General features: G+C 42.2%; 1 long non-coding RNA gene across 1 annotated transcript; it reads right to left on the bottom strand.

Annotated features, from left to right (window-relative positions):
• Window positions 1–18,051: 18,051 nt before the first annotated feature.
• On the bottom strand, window positions 18,052–23,577 carry LOC146760041 (uncharacterized). The gene is made up of 3 exons (XR_014948145.1): window positions 23,446–23,577; window positions 22,259–22,370; window positions 18,052–18,126 (listed from the first exon to the last, which is right to left on the bottom strand). It is a non-coding gene; the product is annotated as an uncharacterized LOC146760041 (long non-coding RNA).
• Between the last annotated feature and the right edge of the window lie 435 nt (window positions 23,578–24,012).

The following is a 24,012-nucleotide window of genomic DNA, read 5'->3' as shown; positions in this document are numbered from 1 at the left end:
TGGGCTGAAATAATCCCGGATTTCGTTTAATCTCCTTCCTAACACTAAAAATAACAGAGAGCAATAAAATCTCAGATGGTGCATATTGCTAAAGCTGCTGTTTAATCTTGCTGATATAAAAAAAATGCGACAGACCCCTCTCTCCCAGTTTCCCAACACTTGAAATTGCATTTTTCTCCCCTATATTGCCAGAATATGCAGCTATTACCCCGAATAACGTGTGCAAGGGCTATTTTCCTACATACGAGCATTCCTTCTCTGTTCACGAGTGCAGAACTGGCTTTGAGAAGAAATATAAGAGTTACTAAAGCCAATAAAGTAGTTTCCTCAGCCACACATATGGCTTCTAAGTTTAATAGCAATTATGTCATTTTTATATGTGATTCACTTGATGCTGCTTTCATGTGAATCATTTGACATATATAATTCAAGCAGATTTCTTAAATAAGCATATCACCAGAGTCTAAATTACTAATCAACTAACCAAAAGGGTTTCTTTCCCCTCCCAACTAGGCATGCAATTAAGACAGAAGACTAGACTTAGAAATACAGCGCAGGCATTACAAGAACATAAAGTTTGATAAACCACAGCTCTTCACTTCTGGGAGAAGAAGGGGAATTTAGTGCACAGCGATAAATTATGGACCACAGCAAGCAAGTAGGTAGAAAAGACTTCACATTCAGCTGTCTCCCACAGCAACCAAGGTTTCCCCAGCACACACATGGCCACAAACACCTGCAGCTCAGCCCCAACCCGGCTGGCAGGTGGATCACAGACACCCCCAGCTATATGGGTACCAGGTTTTAATTCTCACTTCTCTTCTAACCAGGAGGTAATGGGGCAGAGGTCAGCACCAAAGAGGGAAGGAAGCAGCCTCATCACAGAGGTGTTTACAGTTTTCTTGCCTGACCTCTTGGTGCTCTCACCACAACACACACACCCTTCTGCCCAGAACAAATTCAACACTTTGCAACTTGCCTTCCTCATTTTCAAACTGTTCCCATCCTGGAACCTGCTCCTCGCTTCCCCCTGCCCTCCACCCCAGAGGCACACAGCCAGCCCTACCCACATCAGCTGTCCACGATTGCAGGATCAGCCATCAGATAAGTATCATTTCTCCAGCTGAGCTGATTTTAGCTCATTTCCATTATCCGAGAAGCCAGAAAAATACCTGACTCATTGCATTTATGGGGTTTGAATGAACCAGAAGCAGATACTTTCCATGCTCCCCTTGTTACTTGCTAAGGGCAAGCCTCTCCTCTTCTATAAAACAGCATTAAAAACCACTTATGGTTTCTTCAACACTCACTGCATGCAAAGGTCCACACCTACAATAACTCTGCATAAGGCATTTTCTTCCATCTTGTAAACCCCACCAGCTAACACACAAGTAGAAGAGACCTTGCTCGTAACTATATGGAAAGAAGGGATTTCAGCTTACAGGAACCATCCAGAGCAGCTTTCTTTGCCCCTTGGACAGTACCAGAAGAACAATACCAGACAGTACCAGAAGATTTAAGCACACTTTATCTAAGCATACTAACTCCTTTAAGGCAGCCTTATTTGCTTGTCTTATTTAAGAACACATTCAAGAGATTTACTTGAAGAAACTAAAGCAAACAGCCAGACTAGGGCTCAGACACTGAACCTCCACAAGGCCAACCACTTCAAACCGCTTCCAGACACAAAGAGGAAAACCTCTCCTCACTCTTTGGTTTTTAAGCAGAAAGAGATCACAAACCTACCTAAAAGCACTACCACAATTTTATTCCCCCACCACCAATGGGTGTTCTTACCTTAAAAATGAACACCATCTCTTCTCCTCTCAACTGCTTTCATCCTGTCCAAGCAAGAGCTCAGCTCTCCTCTTTTATCAGCTCTTGCAATCAGGCCAAGTGAAAACATCTGTGCAGCCTCAGGTGTGTTAGGTCCCCAATCTCATCAACAGTCAGCTTATCATCAAGGCTTTCTGTACCACACCTGGGTGCATTTTATGGCACTTCATGAAAGCCTACAACTCAAGCTAAGCCACCTCAATGGGCAAGTGAGACTGAAGTATGTATGTCCACTGAGACTGGCAGCTTCCCCTCCCAGGACCAGCCAGCATGCTAACCTCTGCTTGTCATGATAGTCATGTATGCCCTCCTCTCCAGGTAAAAATGCTGACTTGGGGCTGAAGGAGCAATCTTTTAGTCCTTTATCTGGTTCACAGTAGAAGCCAGCTATCTACTCCCTAATATGTGCATCTCAAATTACTACCGTGGGGGGTTCCCTCAGTTTCCACAGCTGAGCACTCTCCTCTGACTCTCACCTCCAGACTAATCACGTAGGTGCCCCCACCAGCTGCTCACACCCAGCTGTTAAAGATTATCACTGATAGGAACCACAGAATTGATTCTGAGCTCTGCAACTTTTACTCACTTTTATTCAAAACCTGTTTTTTCTTCCTTTTCTTCTTTCTATAGTTTTGTCAATCTGGTTTTATGAAACGAATAATTCCCTAAGGACAGTTTAGCTGGCAAGAATCAGTACAGCCAGCTGAGATATGGATTGCTAAAGGTGAAAGCTGGCTGGGCTCCCTTTACCTGCCTGGTTAATGAACTTATAAGTCATAAAGCTGGGACAGGAGATGGGTAGTGGGGGTTTATGTTCTACAGGTAACTTCCAAGCCCTGTGTCCTGGTACTGCTAAAGGAAACATTCCTCTGGCACAAGGATGAAGAGTTAAAGCTCCTTGCTAAGAAGCAAACACAGAGGGTCAATGCAAAATGTACTAATCAAGCAGCATCCTTGCTTCCCCAACACTTGGTTGGCCAATTGGGAAATGGGTTTGCTTTCAAAGAGAAGAGGAAGATTTCCCAGGTTTTTTTTCTTTTCCCTGGGTTGACTGACAGTACAAAGTGTGGTCTAGTTGAATGTTTGGGAGTCCTTTTAAAGTAAATTTCACCTATTTAGTGTAATTGCGCACTGCTAAGATATTTGATAGGCCTACGGAATGAGGCAAGCAGAGGCACCCAAGAAAGCAGATTCGCTGAAATAAAACCATTTCTAGGAATTAAAGTTATTGGAATTCAAGCTAAAACCCATTTCCTATACACAGTCTTAATGTGATCCTCAGGGAGCTCTGAAATTATCATCTTCGAGTAAGTGATCTTTTCATGCAGTTTTATTCTAGCACTATATCTAGGTATCTTCTCCATAACTCCTATGTCCACAAGCTTATTTATCTCCTTGCTAAAGTTCAAAATCTAATTTCCAACACAGGTTACTTACTGTAATAAACTGTACAAGCTTTAAAGTGACAAGTTGAAAGATACAATTTTTTAGAGTTATGAATTAATAGCCATATATGTCAAAGAAAGTGCCAACTTTTTCATATTTATAGATATATTATTGAAATGATAAAAAATGAACTGAGGAAAGAGAAAAGAAGTGAGGAGAACTACATATAATGAATCAAACATACTTAACAAGACATGTACAGACACTTTAGTGTGCATCTCTTTTATTGCATTACATTAATCAAATTCTGCTAAAGACATCCATCTAAGCGAAGTGTCACAGTGATATTCTATAAAAACATTCTTTTGAAAAAGAGTCTTCCCTGACAGCAGTATCAACCACACTGTCTGAAGTGATTGTCAGGACTGCATTACTCAGAAATTAAGAGAATTTATGTAAGTGCCTCGTGAGCTCCCCTGAAGAAAAAATAATTTAATTGGAGCAAGTGTACAAACTCTGATAAAGGCTGGTAAAACACGGATAAGTGATTTAACTTAGGGAAGGATGAACCTTAAGGGGGGGCGAGGGGGATTCTGCTTCTTCCTTCTTTGGCTCACAGTATCAAAAGACTTTCTGGGAAGGAAATCATGCCTTCTATTAAAATGGGTAGAATAGGAGCATTTCTTTTCTAAGTTATCCAGCACACTCTGATCAAGTTGGGCTTTTGGTTTGCTTTTCTCCCCATTTATTCTTCTTCTTCTTTTTTTTTTTTTAATAGGTTTTCTTAACTTTGGCCATGTCCAGAATAAAACAGGAATTCCAAAATTCTCTTTTAGCTATGAATTTAGTTTGCAGTAAACTGCTCTTATGCTCCAGCATTGGCGAGACACTGAGAATGAGGGGTGAAAGGTATTGCATCACTCCTTCTCCATTATTTAGATGCAATGGGATTCATCAATCCACGGAGGTGACGTCCATTAGGTAGCATTAAGGTAGTGCTGGCATTCCCACTCAGCGCTGGGCTGCCACTGGGGGCTGAATGCTGCTCCCCTGCAAATGCAGGAGAGACTCCTCAGGGTAATCCCTTAATGACGTGGCATCAAGTGTCCAAATGTAAGACATGAAAACAATTCAGGGGAACAGTTTTATCTGAATGATTCACCAGCAGATCACAAAAGCAACCATTTGCTCTTCCCAATTATTCACTAATTTCCCCATCAAACCATTAGCCTGAATGTGATTCAAAACTCAAAGTCAAAACTACAAAAGCCGAACATTAAAAAAAAAAATAAAAAATTGCAATTTGCATAAGTTATTAACTGAAATATGTAATTCATGTGACAGACAGAACGTAAACTTCAAACTGTGTTTTCAGCCACAGTGAGAGCTGTTTGATCCACACGCGTTACTTCACTCATCTACCCGGGGAAAAACAGCACATACACACATAGACTATTTGTCAAAGTAGACAATGCAGTGCAATTTTGCAGTGAGCTGCGTAAATACAGGAGAATCACAAACACGTCGAGTCAAAATTCTGCCATGAATTCAAACTAATATTTACCGAACATCCAGTTCGCTGCTCGCTCAGCTGCTCTTATCAATGTTATAATAAACTATAAATCCTAGTGAGCCCCGAGGCAACTTAACTGCTGTAGTGATGCTGGAGGGTGATTAGGAAAAAAAAATCTAAAGATAAGATCCATTGTTTTTTTCATGGTTGTGCACATCATTTTTCTATTTCTGATGCTTTATGTGTGATAATCTGAGCTTCCTCAGAGGTAAATTCTCATCTAATCATAACTCCCCACACATCAACAGAACATATCCTATGTGGTCTAACAACAAAAAACAGAGAGCGAGAAGTGCTTCGTTAAGAACATGGATTTAACCTACTGTAAGCTCGTTCTTAGGCTGCAACAAAAACCTCAGAATAGGTGAAAATTAAAAGATGCCACCTAAAGAGATCTCTAAAATCAGAATTAATTTAATTCTTCCTGAAAATCTCTACGATGGATGGTGCTGAGAACTATGAAGATAGGGCTATTTTTTAAAGATGTAGTGAACAAAAGGAACAAGCAATCTTACTTATTAATAAAAGAAAAAGGCAGTGACCTATTCTTCCAATCAGTATTCTACCTGTATCAAATGGGAACACAGTGGCAGTGCAGCGTGGTTGATGTTATAGAGGGGGCACAGACCAGGGACAGAGAGGTGCAGAAGGGTCACCTCCCATTTTGGTAGCCCCACAAACACCCAAAGAGAGCTCTAAAGCGATCTCAAAAAAGCCAAGATAATACATTCTGGTATGTAACAGCTCACTGACACACCGAGAGGCAGGAGCGTCTCCCATCCCTATTTCTGTGCTGTGGCACCCCTACTCTGGATGGCTTCTGCTGCTTGGCTTGACCAACTAAAACCAGAGCTAACAAAGGAGGTGGGGTGAGTTAATTAGCAATTGCACCCCCTTTCCCAGTGCTGCAGCCCAGGTGATGCCCCTGGGCTCTGGCCATGCTGACCTTTCCGGTGGCGGTCCCCATGAGCCACGTGTCGCTCACCCGCACTGCGCTGCCAGGACCAGCCCCAGCGACTGGAATTTGTCTCCCTCTAAGTGACAGCTGCCATTTTAATGATCCAGCAGCCAAGGTGAATTTCATCTCAGGAGGCAGAAGGGGAATGCAAAACAAATAAAAAGAAGAGAATAAATGTATTTGCACGAGGAGCTCCTGAAGATCAGATGGCTGGGAAGCAATTTGGGGGTGAATTCTACATTAAAATAAAATAAAAAAAAATTAAAAAATTAGCCAGTTTAACAGATAACTTAACCAGTTGCTACACTAATGTATGATTACAACTCTGTTTAAAGGGATTTGTATTTAACTGTCTGTTTTCCAGTGGTCCTGAATGGAACCTGACTTTTCTCTGTCCTAATCTGCCCGGTGAGATTGTCCATAGACTGCTCCCTGTCAGATTATTGCACGTTAAAAATCATTTCAGGGACTTTCACCCCCTGTAATGAGATGGAGTGATTAGAAGAGCTTTCACAATTACACTGCCGTTTTCCTTTAAGACACATATGAAAATTCCTTCCCTTTCTCAGCCCTTGGCACGTTCAGAGTTACTGCTCCCACTCACAGCTGTCACTACCATGCAAACTTAATAAATTCCATCTAAGCATGACTTACTTAGCTAACCTCCATCCACCAGAGATATACGCTTCTTACTCAGACAAGCAGGACAATAACAGAGTAAAGCTTCAAAACAATAGCTCTCATGTTTCAAATATGTATAATATAGTAAGGGGCTTATCCCAGCCCTGGTGATCCCCCCCTACAGAAAGGAGCTTTTCTTTCATACTCTTTAATTTCTGGAATTTAATCTTTTTATTATTATTATTATTATTATTATTATTATCATTTATTTACTATTATTATTATTATTATATACCTTACCTATATATACCTATATTATTATGCAAAATCACAATACAGCCAATTGAGAAAACACCCTTCCAAAAATATGAAGGTTATCATAGAGGAAGAAGGAAATAAAGGAAGAGTTAAATGGACAGGAGAACAGAACAGACCCCCAAACACAGGCAGACAGATTCTGATCGAACCCACCTTTGAAATTCCCACTCCTAAACGAAGCCTCTGGAACTGTTGCAAATCTAAATCCTCGTAACCCAGGGCAAAAGCCAGCCCCAAACCATTTTGTTAGTAGACAACTGCGAACCTCTCCCCTCTGGCGCCTTGTTGGCCATCAGCACTTTTGAGAAGAGCTCAGCGTTTTTCAGAATTAACACCGGGAGAGAAGTAACCACGTCTATGTTAAACAAACACTCCCAAATGCCAGGTAAAATGCACATCAGAGCACATCAGCCAGCCCCACAAGGTATCTGCAGGCGGTGGAACAAAGTGTGCTTCACTTTGCATTAGAGCAGGAGAGCACTGAAGCCTACGAGCAACAGAAAAATGCAGGATGCGAGATTTTCCTAGGTGCTTCCTCCCCAGATGTCCTGGGGCCAAGCTCTGTCCTGGCTTCCAGCCTACATAATTTTGATGAAATCAATGGGGGTTTCTCAGCACACCGTAAAATGACAGGAGCCAGATGCAACAGGGCTGAACCTCAGTGCAGGTGAGAACAGATAGCAGCAGGCTGCTGGAGCTGGTAGCAATAAGGGCAATAGCTTGGGCTTGGGGATGAGCATCTGAGAGGTTCATCCAGTTCCTCCTAGTGGGACAGGCTCCTAGACCATACAAAATGATGGACCTCCATGCAGATTTAATCTGCTATCTGCTGCCTAGGAACTGGGACATAGCAGTTGATCCAGCACAATTTTGAAGGTGTGAATCTAGAAGATTCACAACAGACTGCCCAGAGCATTGGGTGCCTCTTCCCTAGAGGTCTCCAAGGTCAGGGATGGTGTTCTGGACTGCATGAGCTGGTAGGGGGCAACTAGCCCCCAGCAGGGAGTAGGAGCTCAATGATCTTTAAGGTCCCTTCCAATCTAAACCATTCTACGAATCTATGATTCTATATGATAAGGATTTGATGTGGAATTCCAAAAAATACATTTTCTTTTTATTTTATATTGCAGAGTTTCAGGGCAAACTGGAGGCCATGAGCAGCAAGGTTTGCTTGGAGGCCCTGGTGGCAGCTCTGCTCTGGGACCCCAGACCTCACACTCCTACCCCTCGCTGCTGTTAGGAGTGATCTGGTGAGGTGGCCACACAAGAAGCAAGCCAAGGGAAGCCGAAGACATTTGGGGAAGTTGCATGAAATCTGGACCTTTTCCTGGAGCACAGCTTGCTTACAGTAAGCCGTCCTATTTCAAAGAAAATGATTGCACAACAAATGAGACACATGAACGTCTCAGAAAGGTGTAACGCATAACAAATATAGTTTTGCAATGCAGTTTCTCACAGCATATTCATACAATTAAGTTATATTATAGTCTCAATTTCCACTCAGAAAATGGACATCATAAGAGCGTGTATAAATTATTCACGTCTTTACTAAATGAAAGGCTATCAAAAACCTGTCATGGGCTATCCATATGCAGGATGACTTGAGACACAATTGACAACGTAACTAATATTTTTAATATCCCGCTTATTTCCTAATTACAAGGACACTGGTCTTTTACAGGACTAGATCAAAGCGTGAACGTAAGAAGACATAAAGTTGGCAAAACCCTCAGTCTAGGTCCTGCACCCTTCACAGTCCCAAAGCCAGAAGCATGCAATGATTTTATGGACCAGTGGGTACTTTTGGGTATGTGCAGAATGAAGAAATAGAGCCCCATAGTGGTTAATCCCCAAAGCTAAAAATAAAAACAAAAAAAAAAAACCCTACTGAAACCGAAGCCTTTTAAGCTGCTATCTCGTATTTTAAGCGATTTATTAAAATGTTAATTATCTGAATGACATTAGACCTGAATACGGGGGGAAAAAGGCAGTTTGAAAATTGTGCACTTTTTTAACTGGGAGGGTAATTCAGGGATTTTTTTCCAAAATGACAATTTCTTTTTTATTCAGCAGCTTGAACACTAAGTCCAAGCACTCTTCAGACTGCAAATATAGCAATTATCCCAAGTAATGCTTTGACACTGTTACCACAGGCAAGTGGCCAAAGTGCATCAGCAGTCAAAATATCTAAGCAAGTTAACAAGCTCCTTTTACTCTCTGCAGAGCAGGAGAAGAAAGGGAATCCAACCCCTGAGAAATGCGAAAAGAAAGGAGAAAGAAAGGCTGCTGGTGTTTGTTAAAGCAAACGGTGCTGCTGCCTCGGCCTGATCAAGGTGAGGGGACAGCAGTCCCCGGCTGTGCTGACACCGTGCTCCCCCCACACCTTGCTCCCACACCCACTCGTGAGGTCCCCGCGCTCCCTCGGCCCCATCTATTTTTTCTTTTCAGCTCTGCTTGCAAAATGCCCCCACATGTACCGTACAAAAGGCATCTAAACTCATTAAGTAAATTCCCAAAGAACTATTAACAAATCATTTTGCTTCGGCCAGAGATATCAGATTTAATTAGGTGAGCGGTGTTGATGGGGTGCAAAAACAAAAGGCATCTCCTGTCTGAAAATGTTCAGGTCCTGTGTAGGCCCCATTCTTCCCTCCACAGCACAGACAATAATTGAGCATTTTTTTTTAAAGAGCCTAGGGATGAAAAGAGGAGTCTGTGCTGCAGACAAAAGCCTTCAACTAAGATTTGTTTTCCTTTCTCACCAGGTGACTTAAAGGGAAAAAACCTTCAGCTGTAAAGAAATGGCTATAACCTACAGCGCGAACACAGGGACGGGGAATATAAAACAGCTCTAACAAGCATAATTTTTGCGAGCGATTAATCAAAATGTATTTAGCCAGTCATTTCCAATGATAATCAAAAGGCCCGCTTAAAACAATAATCATTTGGCAATAATAACAGCTCTGCTGGCTCGGAGGCTGCGCTGCCTGATGGAGCCGGTGGCGGTGCGGGGCCAACAGGTTGTGGGGACGGGCATCCCCCCGCTGTGCCAGGCAGCAGAGCCCAGCGCTCCCTCCTTTGGGTTAACACAACGCAGAGGTCTCGCCAGTTGTCTGTGGTGGAATAATACCACCGCATTACTGGGTGTGTAATGGGGATTATTCTTTTTTTCCCTAACGGCTTCCAGAGGCTTCGCAGATCGTGTATTGTTGGAGAAAAGAGTCGTTCTGATTTTAGACTACGTCTTCAAACAGAGAAGCTTCCGAAATGTGAACCAACTGACATGTGCTTGTGTGGTGCCAGCTCTTCCTGAAGACCTCTGAGCGAATTCCTTCTCTCAGCTTCCCTCTCGCATTGCGACAGCTCCGAGATGAAAAAAGCAAACCCCACGTAAGGCAGCAGAGTGTCAGACCCGCAACCACTCCGCACTCTGAGAATGTATCTTTATAATTTAAAGCTTACGAGAAGCACGCACCAATTAACAACCGCGCAACGAGCTTTCGGTTCAAATCGTCATTAAATAAACACGCCGGAGCCTTTCAGAACCAGAAGCTACAAATGATCACAAAAGAAGTCAGCAGATCCGGCGTGAAAGCTCCAAAACCTCCCAAACACACTCCCGTGCCATCACAGCAGCTACACACAAAGCAGCAAAAAGAAAAAGAAAGAAAGAAAGGAGTGTGTGTGTGGGGGGGGGGGGGGGGAGGTTAGTTTACAATCTGCCATTGTAATTTTTTAATCGTTCCAAACCATTTGAGGGGCTGTTTTTTATGCCTCTGGGATAGAAGCAGCACAATCCAAGGCAGGAAGAGTCACAGGACACACTCCCAACCCTGAAAGTCAACAAAAAAATAATTTGGAAGTATTTTTAACTTATTTTATCTGAACCCCTGACAGTTAATTTGGTGTGAAAAACTGCAACAGTAGAAAACAGATGTTAAGGGGCAAGCATATAGTTAAGGTCAAAACAAACATAAAACACAGCTTCCATTTCTAAGGGGGAAAAAGAAAAGATTTGTCCAGCAACAGGTTTTATGCTAAACCTGCTTTTTTATTGTTCTGCTTGTGATATCTGCAGACTACACAATGCAATACTGTCTGCCGTAGTGCAATACCTCTCAGCACCAGTAATTTAAGACTTTCTTCTCTGTAATACACTAAACCATCATAACCTGTCTCTTCCTATTTAGTTTAACCTACAACCACCACATACTGATTTGGCTGTGTGTGGCTTTCTCTATTGCCATTTATTACTCCGCTCGACTCCTGAAATTCTGTTTGCAATTTAAGGCCACAAATTAGAAGCGTAAGTCATCTGTTTCCTATAATCCCCCTGTCAGGGCTGGAATCACATTTGGAGCTCAGCACCAAGCGCGGTCCTGGGCCGCCGCTGCCTCCCCGATTGGCCACGCAGGCGAGAAGCGGCGAGGGGAGCGGTGCGGGCGGAGGGGCGGTGGGAGCAGCCGCAGCCTGCGATGGAGCAACGCTGTGCCGCAGCACAACCCTTGGACATACTCTCGCCAAGGGATGAGGGGTTGACCTGCTGGTTTTTGCCTTCCTCCCTCTGTGTTTTTTTCTATACATGCGTGCGTTTACATGTTTTTAAGGGATGCTTCGAACTTATTCAGTCCAAATCTCTGACAAGTTCTGCCATCCTCGTCAGGCAGCACGTCCCCTTCTGCTGCCCTAATTAACTGCTTTTCCCCCACACGGCAGGCACTGTACGGAGCTAACATGGAGATCCAAACACACTGACTCCATTTTTCTCCCTCTTCCCCCCCCCCACCTCTTTTCTGTAATTATTCTAATGAATCCATGCGTTTGTTCCTTTGATGCCAGTGGAAAAAGATTTTAAGCATGGAGATGAGAAATCTTAAAAGCGGATCTTCTTTTTTCCCCGACAACAGAACCTTAGATAAAATAAAATAGAATAAAATAGAATAAAATAGAATAAAATGTCTCATGCAAACATTTGCTGTTATGCCCGCTATTCAAATATCATTCATTTTCCTTTAAGGCATTTTAATAGCAGTTCCTGACCGCCACTGATAGGAGCAAAACGCTGTCAGTATTTCTTGCTTTACGTTATGGAAAGCTTTCTCTGTATTGCGCTGAGAGAAAGGCAGCATATCCTGTTACAATCCAAAAAGAGCAAGATAAAGCATCTGCAAGGACCCCAATTCAGAACAGCAGACGGTGGGAAAAACCTCCCTAGCTAACAGCCCAATGGGAGAACTCCTCTGCTTTGAGGGAGGAAAAAAAAAAGCAAAAGCAAAGCAAACTAGATGCCATTAATAAAAAATCATCTCGCTGACTCATATTTACTAATAGATGTACTTTTACACGGGCTTTGAACTTCTAACAAGCAAATCAACTTGCTTTAAGCAGCACGCTCTGGCCGTGCAGGCAGCCAAAAGCTGCATTCTGCAGCGTGATCCAGGCTGAGCTGCAGCAAAGCATTTTTCTCCCCCCTCGCATTTAAAACAATAAAAACCTTATAATTTTTGTTTAAGTTAGAGGAGTCCTAAAAAAGAACATTCCCCTGCTCTTTGTGCTTCTGTAACTTAAAAATTGGCTGTGTTTTTAAGTGAAATTTGGCAGGCTGTTAGTCTACAATGTGACTAGGATATTTGGACATAACAAAATTGGCCAAGATATGATATTTTAAATGGAACTACTGTTCATGCAATTTCCTAAGGATTTTTGTTGTGCTCTTTTTTTTTTTTCCTATGCGTTTGGTATTACAATTTTATACACACAAATAAATACGTATTACAAGTCTATAATACACAAATGCAAACTATTGTCAAGATGCATTTACAGCACGTACTGTGATGATTCCCGAGCAAAAAGGCACTCTCAAAATAATGAATGCCCATTATTATAAACAAGCATTAGAAATAACTCATGGCACACAGAAGCACACGCAAACCACTCGGTTTGTTCCAGAGCTCAGACACCAGCGCTACTATTGCCGAGCTCCACGTTGGAAGAGCAACTGGAGTCCTGCCACAGAAATGAGCAGCATGCTAAGGAGCAGATGTTCCTCTCCGGAGAGGTGGGGGAAGTCTTCACCAAAACGTTGGTGGCTCCTTCTGGCTTTACGAGACGAGCCAGTTGCCAAGATGCTGCCCTGGAACTCAGATGGACCTGTCTCCTACCAATCTGTAAGCTACAGAAGGTGCATCTCTAACCATCTTTGCAACCCCTTGAGTGGAGCCAGGGTGCTTCTTCTCCTACACTGACACATCACACACTTCCAGGTCCCCAAAATAACATGCACACCAATGAAATTTGCTGCCCAGCTTACTGGGCTTGTGTGTGCCAGGTTCCATACAGACAGACACATGGTATCAAGTCAAATTGGCCATTGCTTTTATTAATTACCAACTGAACCAAACTGAGTAACTTAACCCCAGGCCTGGAAGCTGTGCCAGCTCCACTCTGAGCTACACCATTGCTCAGCCTGCCCCAGAAGCCATCAAAGCAAGAATATTTGCCTGAAGTCTCATACTGGACACTGTACCGCAGCTCCACAAGTGAGGAAAGCCATTTTTGCTCCACTGTGTACATTCAACTCTACAAAAATTAAAGAAAAGCTGCATTCTTTTTGCTTGTCCCATGAATTAAATAAGATGAAAAATGATTTGCCGCTTGAACAACACAACCGTATTTTACATAGTAGCACACATAAATGGCACCCCAAAATGCACTAAAATACACTGCAGTAATCTAGGACGTATGTTAGAGGCAAGAGGGGTGCAAACCAACCAGAGTTGGAAATATTTAGCCTGAAACAGGAGGAACACTTGCTCTTCTGCTTACTCTGCAGGTAATTAGGTAACACTAATTAATGGTCAATCAGGGCCAAGCTCCAGAAGAGAGATCTGCACCTTCTGCCAAGCAGAGCACCTTGAGATGACATGGGAAATGACCACGGTTTAGAAGGCATGGAAAAAAAATGGGAGGTAAACAACAGCATGCTAATCCAGGGAAAGGAAGAGAAATAGAAATGACTGAAGCAATCAATATAGGAAGAAGGAGAAAAGGAAAGGAAGGTGATCCATGGCTGAAGAACTGGCTCAGTTGTCAGCAGTCATGCTAGCTGAAAACCAAGACAGACAAACCTGTAACACTTAGCAGTAATCCAAACAACCCAGGGGACGCCGTTTGGAATAAACCAGAGGGAGTGCACAAGCATTTAGAAAACAACAATGCAGTTTTGACTTAGAAATGTATTTTTGAATTGAGCAATAAGATCCAAAGCACAGCCTAAAATCACCTGTAGGCACAGAATCGCTTTTGTCCTGTTCCTTGGACCAGAGAAGCAATGGGCACGGGTGTGAGGGTGAGCAGGGATGGCAGGGACACGGTCCAGTCATCATTCCAGGCTTTCCAAGCACTGCAGGAAACATCCCAAATCCACACAATGTTCCCCAGCGCTATGTTCTGCCTGTGGATCTCCAAGCGATCTGACAGATGTGTGAATTCACACGGAGCCAAAGAACTGCCCCGGGATAATACAGCTGTGCACGCTAAGGAGAGCAAGTGATTCCAGCATTAGCTCGTGGACAGAAAATTGACTTTTAACCCACCTTTTGCTTCCAGGTGTACGTTTGCCTGAGGTCATATGGGGCTGGTTTCACTCCACTGCGGTCAAGCTGTCCCCTTTTTTTGCCCATTAAAAGCTCAACTGTAAAGAGGCAGATTTTTTTCCTTTTTTTTTTTTTTTTTTTTTGCTAATAGAGTGAGTGTTTAACAGGCAATGCAAGGATGAGCAGATTTTCTTAAATGCCAAATGTTGATGGATACACAGAGCAGATACACTAGTATCATGGGCTGTAAATGTCACTTAGCCTCAAGAATCCCTCTGTCCAACACTGTTATAACAAGGTGCTTTTAAAATTGGAACAGGATTTACACCAGTGAGGTGTGAAGCAAGGATTCATTTTTTACCCAGTGATAGCTCATCAGTGCGTTACAATAACCTGGCATGGTTTTGGCAGCACTAGAGAGTTACTCAAACCCACAGTGATTTACAGAGCCTGTTCTAAGAGGTTTCAAAAAGAGCTATTACAGGATGTCCCAAAAGTAGGTTTGAGCATAAAAGGCCGGTTTGTGATACACCGATCAAAGTAGCCAAACAATCCAGAACATATTAATTACAGACAGAAAACAGATTGTTCCTAAAAATACAGCCTTGCTCTGTCTTTTCGTGGAAAAGCTGTTTCTCAGTAGGTGAAGAGGCACACAACAATTTGCTCTCCAAACCCACCCCAACCTAATGTTAACCATACACAGTCAGCTGCAGTCACTCCTTTTCACCAGACAAAATTATTAACCCAAATTAATCACTGGGAACAGTCACAACGTAGTCATATAATAGCTGAAAGATTACAGATTTGGAGATGAGGTGCAATAAAAAAGGGTTGGAGAGGCAAATAAATGCTTACAATGCACAGGTCATGAAGTCAAATCAAAAACTTGTGTTCTTCAGATACTCCACCTCACTGCATCAAAATATACTCAAAAAAAAAAAGAAAGAAGAAAGAAGAAAGTTTCATTTTCGGGTATCTGAGATAGGGACAGGGGGAAGGAAGACAAAAGGCAATGACTCCCAGTGGCAAAGCTATCAGGTGAGAAATCATCAGGCCCTCTCTTGCTATGATACCTACCCCATCTGTGAATTGTGGGTGGGAAGGAAGGAAGAGGGGATAGTTGTACTTCCTTGCCCTTGGGGATATAACTGAGGCTCCAGTTCATTAATGCTTGTAAATCACTGTTAAATATCAAAGTGACCAAGCTGCTATTGCATAAGACCGGGGCTTTCTTTCCTGATCCTCTGATGGTACTATAATACAGATCTCTGAACCTGCAGAAATGTGGAGCAGTAAAAAATTTTCCAATTAATTTCAGTACAGTAAAAAATGGGAAGATTTCTTCTGAAGAGCCAACTATGTGAGGTTCTCTGTGTCTGTTCTCTGTGCCGAAGTCCCCTCAGGAATGCCCTCAGGGAATGGGGAAGTGTATGTGACGTCCATTTCACCAGCACAGTAGACCATGTCAAAAAGTAGTACTGAGAATGGAAGGAAGGAAGGAAAGAAGGAAGGGAGGAGGAGAGGGAGGGAGGAAGGGAATAGGCTTCTTGTTACTCTTGAACACAAAGTTAAATATAACATTCACTTGCTTTAACCTACAAAGCATAACATTGCTTGCAATGCTTTTTGGTTTTATTGCCATAAAACTTGATGCAGGAGCAGGGAAGGTAGTTCCATTTAATAAGATAATAAATGTTTTTGAATGACCTAAAGTGGTGCTCAGATTACAGCATGAAAACTAAATTCCAGGAGGAGGCTACAGATGGGAGCAAAAATCCTCACAGATTATCCTCAAATATTCTGGAGGATGTCTGTCTGTTTACCCCTTTACATAAATAAAGCATCAGCTAACTAGCAAGTATAATTTTAATTACAGAAACATAATCATGGATAAGGTGCATGCTCCACAGGGAAAGTTACATTATTCAGGAAAGCGCTGCCACACTTGGGATCCTCAGCATAAACAAACCAAAAGTCCTCTGTGGATATTCAACAACAACCTTAAAAGGTAGAATGTTCTCTGCTCATATTTTTATGGAATAACTCTCTATTGATCACCTCCCTGCACTTAATGCATAATAATTCCTTTATCAAGGCTCGGATTCTACAGAATATTTTGCATTGTAATGTGAATTCATATTTAATGCTTTATCATGGGTAAGTACTAAGAGGACTTGGGCTGAACCTCTCTGACAGATGCTGAGGATCACTCAGGACCAAGGACTCTTCCTGGCCAGCCTGAGCAGCCTTTGCTCTGTATACTGCTGTCAGAGCGCATCTCTACTCTCCCTAACCTCTGCCATCTCTTGCTGCTTGTTTATCTCCTAAACACTTTAAATCCCCATGGCTGTCCACGTGGTCCTCCTGATCCTCCTCAGGCATCTGTCAGCAAACCAATCCAAAATTCCCTTTGTGCTGGTTCTGCTGGCCAGGTTTCCAGACCCAACATCAGGGTGAGCAAGTTGTAATGGAGGAGATGTCTCGGAGCATTTGGTATATTTGGGACTCCCCAAGAGCTCCTCATCTTTGCACCACCCATGTCCCCAGGCACACTCAGGCTGTCCCAGGGCAACTGCTGGTATGACTATGGAGCAGTAATCCCCTACACATCCCATGGATCTCACTTCTTTGCTGCATTCAACCAGGCTTCTCTACTCTCATTGGGGTCAAATTCTGTCAGCTTTGGGATTTCAATCATTCTCTCTGGTGCCAGCTCTTTTCAAAAGGAGCAAATATAAATGCTTTTACAAAGGAGAGAATGAAGGAAAACACCCAGCTTTTGATTTTATTGATATATATCAATGTAAACAACTTCAAGGAATTCTGTTAAGTGAAAAATGGTACTTGTACACTCTTTCTTATATATATTATTTCAGACTTTGTGAACATTTTGCATATGTTTTTATCTTCAAGAGCAGAAAAGTAAATATATAAGCTAGGTGACCTATAAAATTTCCTACAGATGGAGACATCCTTGCTAATGGACCTCACAGCCTCAGATAACTGACTCAGATTCCCTAAATCAGACAAAGCCTGGTGTTAATGACAATACTCAGCAGCCTAATACAAAAACCCAAAGCATGTTTTGTCCTTAGTATGTAATCCGTAATAAATGTTTAAACATTCCATGCTACTCCCAGTGCTCAGGAAAACCTCTCCCATGAGTTTCACCTCTAGGCGCCTCCTCAACATGTAACGAGGTCTGTAAATGATTAACACCAGCCCTCCTTCACTGCGCTCGTCTTCCAGCAAGTTACATGCGCCGTCATCCCAGTGACAGAGCCAAATCAACCAAAAGATAAATAGGGCTGTTGTAGTTTACCTTGTAGTTTATCTCTCTGCATGGCAACAGCAAAATCTCCATTTGCATCCTTCAGTGAAAAACAGGGCAAGCCTATGCACACCACTGCGAAAAGCATCCTCATAGAGAAACAGAAACTTACAGAAACTCAGCAAAGAGGAGCTGCTGCAATTCAGCCAGGTTCCTGATAGGAGGAATCAACCATGCCTCCTCGTTAAGGGCAGGAGACCAAAATTTGGTTTGCTCATTCCACCTCCAGGACATATCCACCTATGCTATATCTGTTTGGACTCTACAAATATCTGCTTGTGATAACTTGGGTGGCATTAAATTAATTCTGTATTTTACAGCATCCACCATCTTGCGTGCCAAAACCACTGGCAAATTTTGTACTTTATTTCAAGAGGATTTGGCATTTTTCTGCACTGGTTTCTTCAACTTTCATAGCAAATTCACTTACCACTGCAGTGTGACAACCTCTAGCACAGCACGTGTTAACTCTTGGCAGCACAGGACAACACACCACCATGTTGCACTGGAAATGAAACATACCATAACCAATTAAAATTGCATGGAAAATGAATGCAGGCAAAACTTAATTACCCAAACTGGAATTGGTCTAGGACAGAGAGGCTAACATCCATATGGATTTCAAAAAAGGCATAGTTTTTATAATGATCATATTTAATATTTTATGTATGACCTAAGGTTAAATCCAGAAGATCTGCCATAGATCAATTATAAACCACTGACGTACCCTTGAAAACAAAGAAAACAAGTAGTTTTCCAGTAGTGTTGAAGACTGCTACAAAACATGAAAGACCTCGTCCCTTTCCTGATAATACAGAAATCAGGCATCGATGGAAAAAAACTTTACTGATCACCAAGTGATGAATCAGTAATGAGCATGGCAGTCGTATTCTCTGTTATCTCATTACAATATGTGGCGCTGTGGTGGGTTTGCCAACAACCGCTCCTCATGCACTTGAGAGAAGAGAAAAAATGTCTGTTGTCTTACCATGTCATTTTCAGTAAAAGAAGAAAATTAATGCAAGACTATTTTCATTCTTCTGGAGAACAGCAATCTCCCAAAAACTGCATTCTTGATTTAAATGTTCATGGATCTGGTTGTTAGCTGAGACAAGTCACTGGAACTTGAGTGTTGTTTCTTTCTTTACATCACCACAAATTACCCCAAAAAGAGATGGCCCAATGTATCTTTATTCATATAAAGTAGTTCCTATGGCAAAAATCATTTTTTTCTCCAAGAAGCGATGGTAAGGCAGACTTTGTTACCTATGTCCAGTCACCTTGAAGAGCTATTTTCCAGAGGTCCCCATAATACATTATAGGAGAATTCATTGTTCTCTCTGGCAGATAAATTCACATGAAAGAGTTAACATGCTTGCAGTCACTAGATGTGAACACGAATCTCAGCAAGTCCTGCTGTAATGTGACTCCCCTGATTGCCTCAAAAAGACAAATTTCTGCTACAACGCGGAAACATTATAAACTAAATTCACCAGAGTCCCGTTGTGCCTTAGCTAGAGAATATGATTCCTGTATTAAGTGCTTTTAATTTCAGTGCTTGGGAGCTGGTTTAAAACTGTGCTAATTTGCAGAGCTGTAGCTGTTGCACTTCTGCTTCTGCAGCCAGTGGTAGAAGTTCCTTAATATGACTCTTCTCATGCCACTTTGCTCAGGGATAAGTCTAGGCAGCTCTCCACCTGTCCTGGTAAATAAATCAGCTGTGTGAGGCCCTGACAGGTGAATTTGTCAAGCCTTGATATACTCCTGATACAAGCATGCACTGTTTCTACTCGATATTTTTGTTGGAAATCATAGAATCACAGAATCATCAAGATTGGAAAAGACCTCCAAGATCATTCAGTCCAACCATCCAACTACCACCAATATTTCCCCAGTAAACCATGTCTCTTAGTACCACATCTAAATGTTTCATGAGCACCTCCAAGGATGGTGACTTAACCACTTCCTGGGCTGCCTGTTCCGGTGCCTGACCGCTCTTTCAGAGAAGAATTTTTTCCTAACATCCCGTCTGAATGAGCTTCTTTTCTGTTTCCCAACACCTGATCTGAGTCCAGCAAACCTCAGCCTGTCTTCAGGATATCTGCCTCCAGAAGGTTCTTCCGTGGCAGGTGATGCTTGATCTTCTTTGATCTCCAGCTCCTCCATCCAGGGATCATTGTCTCTCTCAGCTGCACCAGCATGCATCTAGAAATGTGACCCACAGCCCTCCAGAATTTCATAAACCAGGAACCTACTGAGACCACTCTGGGAAAATGTGTTGGATGTCCCTGCCTACCTACCCTGAAGGATATTTATGTCTGCTCAGCACCAACTCTGCAGTTGGAAGCGGGGATTGTATAGCCAGGATGAACTGTTATCCTCTCCCATCACCCAACTCGTGAAAATAGCAGTTGGTTGTCCTAGGTGCCGACCACAAAGAAATACTTGAAAAACTTCCAAGTGACCAAATATTGAAACACTTCCTGTGGGGAACATCAAAGAAACTTCAAGAGGATGTGGTCCCCTGCTCCTCTGCCTTCCATCAACTAAGAAAAAAGGCACAGTGTTGCTGAAGGTTACATGATGTAATCTGGCGCAAGGTGGTAAATACCAAAGGCCTGGGGGAAAAGAAAATCCTGAAGTTCTCAGTAGTAGATATTTTATCACAATTTATTACAGCAGGTGGAAGTAGGGTGGATGACAATGACCTGCAAACCATAAACTTGTAGGTATACTTTTTTTCCTGTGGAAGTGAATTATTTTCAGGTAGTTTAATATATCTCTGATTGTAATTACTACGTGGACCAATACTACCCTGAACATTTGACCTGAGTAGCTCCATTTCTTTGTTTAAGAACAGATTTACTTGAGGCTGGTGCAATATGTGAAATGCACTTGGCTCCAATGCTGGGAACAAAAACGGAATATTAATGTTTTTAAAAAATATATATGATTTTTTTACAACGTTAAATCCAAGCATTTTCTGAGTCAGGAAATGCTTTATTAAAATGCATCTTTAACATAATTCTTGGGGGGGGGGGGGGGGGGGAAGGGGGAAATAAAAGAGAAGGAAAGAAAAAGAAATAATTCCTCTTCAAACTGAAACCAGCATAAAATATTACTCCAAAAGAGTGGGGCTGATTTCTTTATAAATGAGGAGAATGTTAGAACCATGGCAAAGGCAAATTGGCCTACAAGAAAACTGACAGCTTTATAGCCCCTGCGTCTGATTGAAATGTTGGGAAATCTCCTGGCAATTCTCCCAGACATCCAGGTAGAACAGTGAGTTCACTGATTATGTTAACTAAAACAATCTGGTTTTGCACAAACGCACCTCAGCCCCAGCCAAGTGTGAAGGCTTATCAAAGTGCCAGACCAAGAAATAGACCTATTTACCTGTGGAGAGCAACTCAGTGGCAGCGCTGTGCAAAACAACCCATGGACATCAGCATGCAGGGATTTTTATTTTATGCTATTTTTTTTAACATATAGCCTAAGTGAAGGCAACGAGCCTTCAGTGGGACTGTGTGGGTGTTAAACAAGAGCACAGCCTCAACCAATAAATGCCGGTAGCAAGCCTTAATAAGAAGAAGACGCATTCTAAGGAGTGTGGTGTTGAAACACAGATGGTCAGAGCAAAAAAAGCCCTGCTTTTGAGTGAAAGAGGGGCTGCTGGACTCAGTTGAGCCCTCATTTATTACCCCCCCAGCTGGCTGTGGCATGGGCATCACAGGGCTGCAAGCCAGCACAGGAAAAGGGGAATTGTTTATGTTTTCCAGGGGAAAAAAATGAAAGCCATAATAAACCTAAACAATAAAGATTACAAAAAGAAACAACGCTGCTAAGTGGCAATCTTTTGAGGTGAATGCATAGCTGAATGTTATTTTAAACAGCACATAACCCAGGGAATTATGATGTTGTTTACACAGGCCTGTCTCTTGGAATCTGTATATGTTTAGAGTTCAGTTTGTTATATGTCGTGGTTAAGCTCTCCAATATGTCTGTCTTCAGAAAAGAATCCTGTGCTGCACTGAAAGTTAGCCCCAGCAAGTCACAATACAGAGGAAGTACCTTAAGTAATGTCCCTCTCTCCAGAGATGCCCTTGGTAGCAGTCACTAATGCAATCAGATATCTAGGGTTATTTCAATTGCCTGCCAAAACATCACTCATGTCTATTAAAGCATCCTGAAAAACACCATTACATCAATTCCAGCAATGGCACAATTATTCTTCTTTCTGGAATGTCTTCTGATGTGAGTCACCCTGTCGGCGTGGGATTTCACTGGATAGCGGCTGCGGGAATGTCCCAGAGGCCATGGGGTGGGGTGGGGGTGGCTGGAGGCATGATGCAGGGACACCCCCTCGCTGTACACCCCTCTCGTTGCCAAGGCCCTTCCCCAAAACTGTGGTGGCCAAAGGTGCAATTTTTCCACACCACTGTGTTGAATTGCTGAGCAATTCGTTTTCACAACGCTGCAGCAAAGGAAAGCATCAACAACTATATCTTTGCTGACAAACTCAGGTTTTTCCTTAATACTGTGAACAGCAATCTTCTAGGAAGTTCAAGGTGTAGTTGCAATGGTTTATGTATTAATGAGCTCATCTGTGCACTGTAAGTCATTACAACTGCAGTTACCTGAGGACTTTCACGTAGTCAGTCCAAACCGCTCCTCCATAGCCGGCTGTAATGTGACTGCCATTGGGTCTGTAGTTCGTGCATCATCAGGAACAGAAGGACTATCGCAGTCCTATATTTTGAGAGTTAACAAAAATATATAGAAAATCTGCATGAGAAATTCTGGTTTTGATTAGGCTAGTGTAAACCCCAATTTCTTTGATGTCAATGGCTCGTCTCGCTCAACACTCACACAACAGAGGAGAATTTGGCCTTCCGCCTTCTCCTTTAATCTTTCAAATAGAAAAGTTTTACTTGATGAAATTCTGCTTCCTTGCAGGAATAATACTGTCTAGAATAAGGCAGTATTAATTTTGTACTTTAGAAGAATAAAGAGCAATTTACATTATCACTAAATAACTGAATAGATCAAAAGTCATCCCTAACAGAAGGGCACATAGTTGATCTTTACCAGGAATGGACATGCACCACTGCTTTAAAAATGAAAGAGAGTGAGAGAGACTTTAGCTCTATGAACACTCAAACTGTTTCTATCCAGCTCCATGAAGATATGACAATGCTAACAGGCTTCTCATGAAGAACTGCTCTCTTTAAAATCAGTCGAATTCCCAACAACTTCAAATTCCGCGTCTTTTAAGCTAAGTTCTGCTTGCTAAACATTTACAGAGCCCACACTGATGATAAAATAAGCCTGTATTAGCCTACATGGCTATCAGACATCTCCTAATGTCACAGTGAAAATGACAGTATGGGACAGACTCTTGCAACAGATCCTTTGAGCATCCATACACAGGGGAAATTGAAATGGGTAATTGAAATGCTGAGTAGTTATTTGCATCACCACCCTAGACACGAGGACAAATGTGACAATCCTCTTCATCTGTTGTGGGGATGTCTGTTTGATGCTGGTTATTAGGAAAAAAAAACAACCTTCTGAAATTTCACTCTTAACTTCAAGAAAATTTGTTAGCAAATTGAGAAAATAATTTTGGGGGTAAAAATACATCTTTTCTTTGCAACTTAATATTAATGCAAATCTTAATTAGCCAGCTAATCAAGCCGGAGTGTCACCAGTGTGCGTGTGAAGGCAGTGGGCCATCACACAGAGTAAGTAAACATGGTCTGGGGGCCCCTCCTGTTCTAGAAAGCAGAGAAAATGCCATTAGAGTATGTTACGGAGGTCTTACCTTATGAAAGGTGCTATTGTCCTGAATCTGTATGCTGTTTTGAAGGTTATATCTCAGAGAGCCACAAAAAGTCATCTTAGAGCATCTGGAGGAGGAAGTTGACAGGGGTGGTGATGGGAAAAATGAATGTATCTTCTGCTGGAAAAAATAAGAATAACTGCTTTTGCATCCTCCCATATTCATTCTGCCACTTCTGCTCTCCCTAAAAGCATTCTGCCAGGATGAGATATGTGAAACTTAACCATTACTCCTCTCCCATCTACAAGGAATGAGCTGTTCCTACGAACAGAGCTGGATGAACATCACCTCATCCCAGCAAAGCCGACTCATCATCTCCCTATAAGAAGAAAGATCATGAACAAGCCATCAGAAGGCCCAGGTATGGCCTGTTGAATACATAAAATGAGTTCATTTTATCAATGAATAAAATGGAGGTAGGAAAGCATAAAAATGTTTCTGTTTTTCAGTAAGACATCCTCATGCATTTAGCATTTATCACAACTGAATCTATTTTATATTTTCTGGATAGCTTACTGTAAAATCACGCAGATACTTTGAACAAGGCTA

This window comes from Coturnix japonica, chromosome 7 (genome assembly GCF_054131305.1).
Source record: "Coturnix japonica strain WE chromosome 7, WE-NBRP24, whole genome shotgun sequence".
Taxonomy (NCBI): Eukaryota; Metazoa; Chordata; class Aves; order Galliformes; family Phasianidae; genus Coturnix; species Coturnix japonica.
This window is presented reverse-complemented; position numbering and strand designations above follow the sequence as displayed.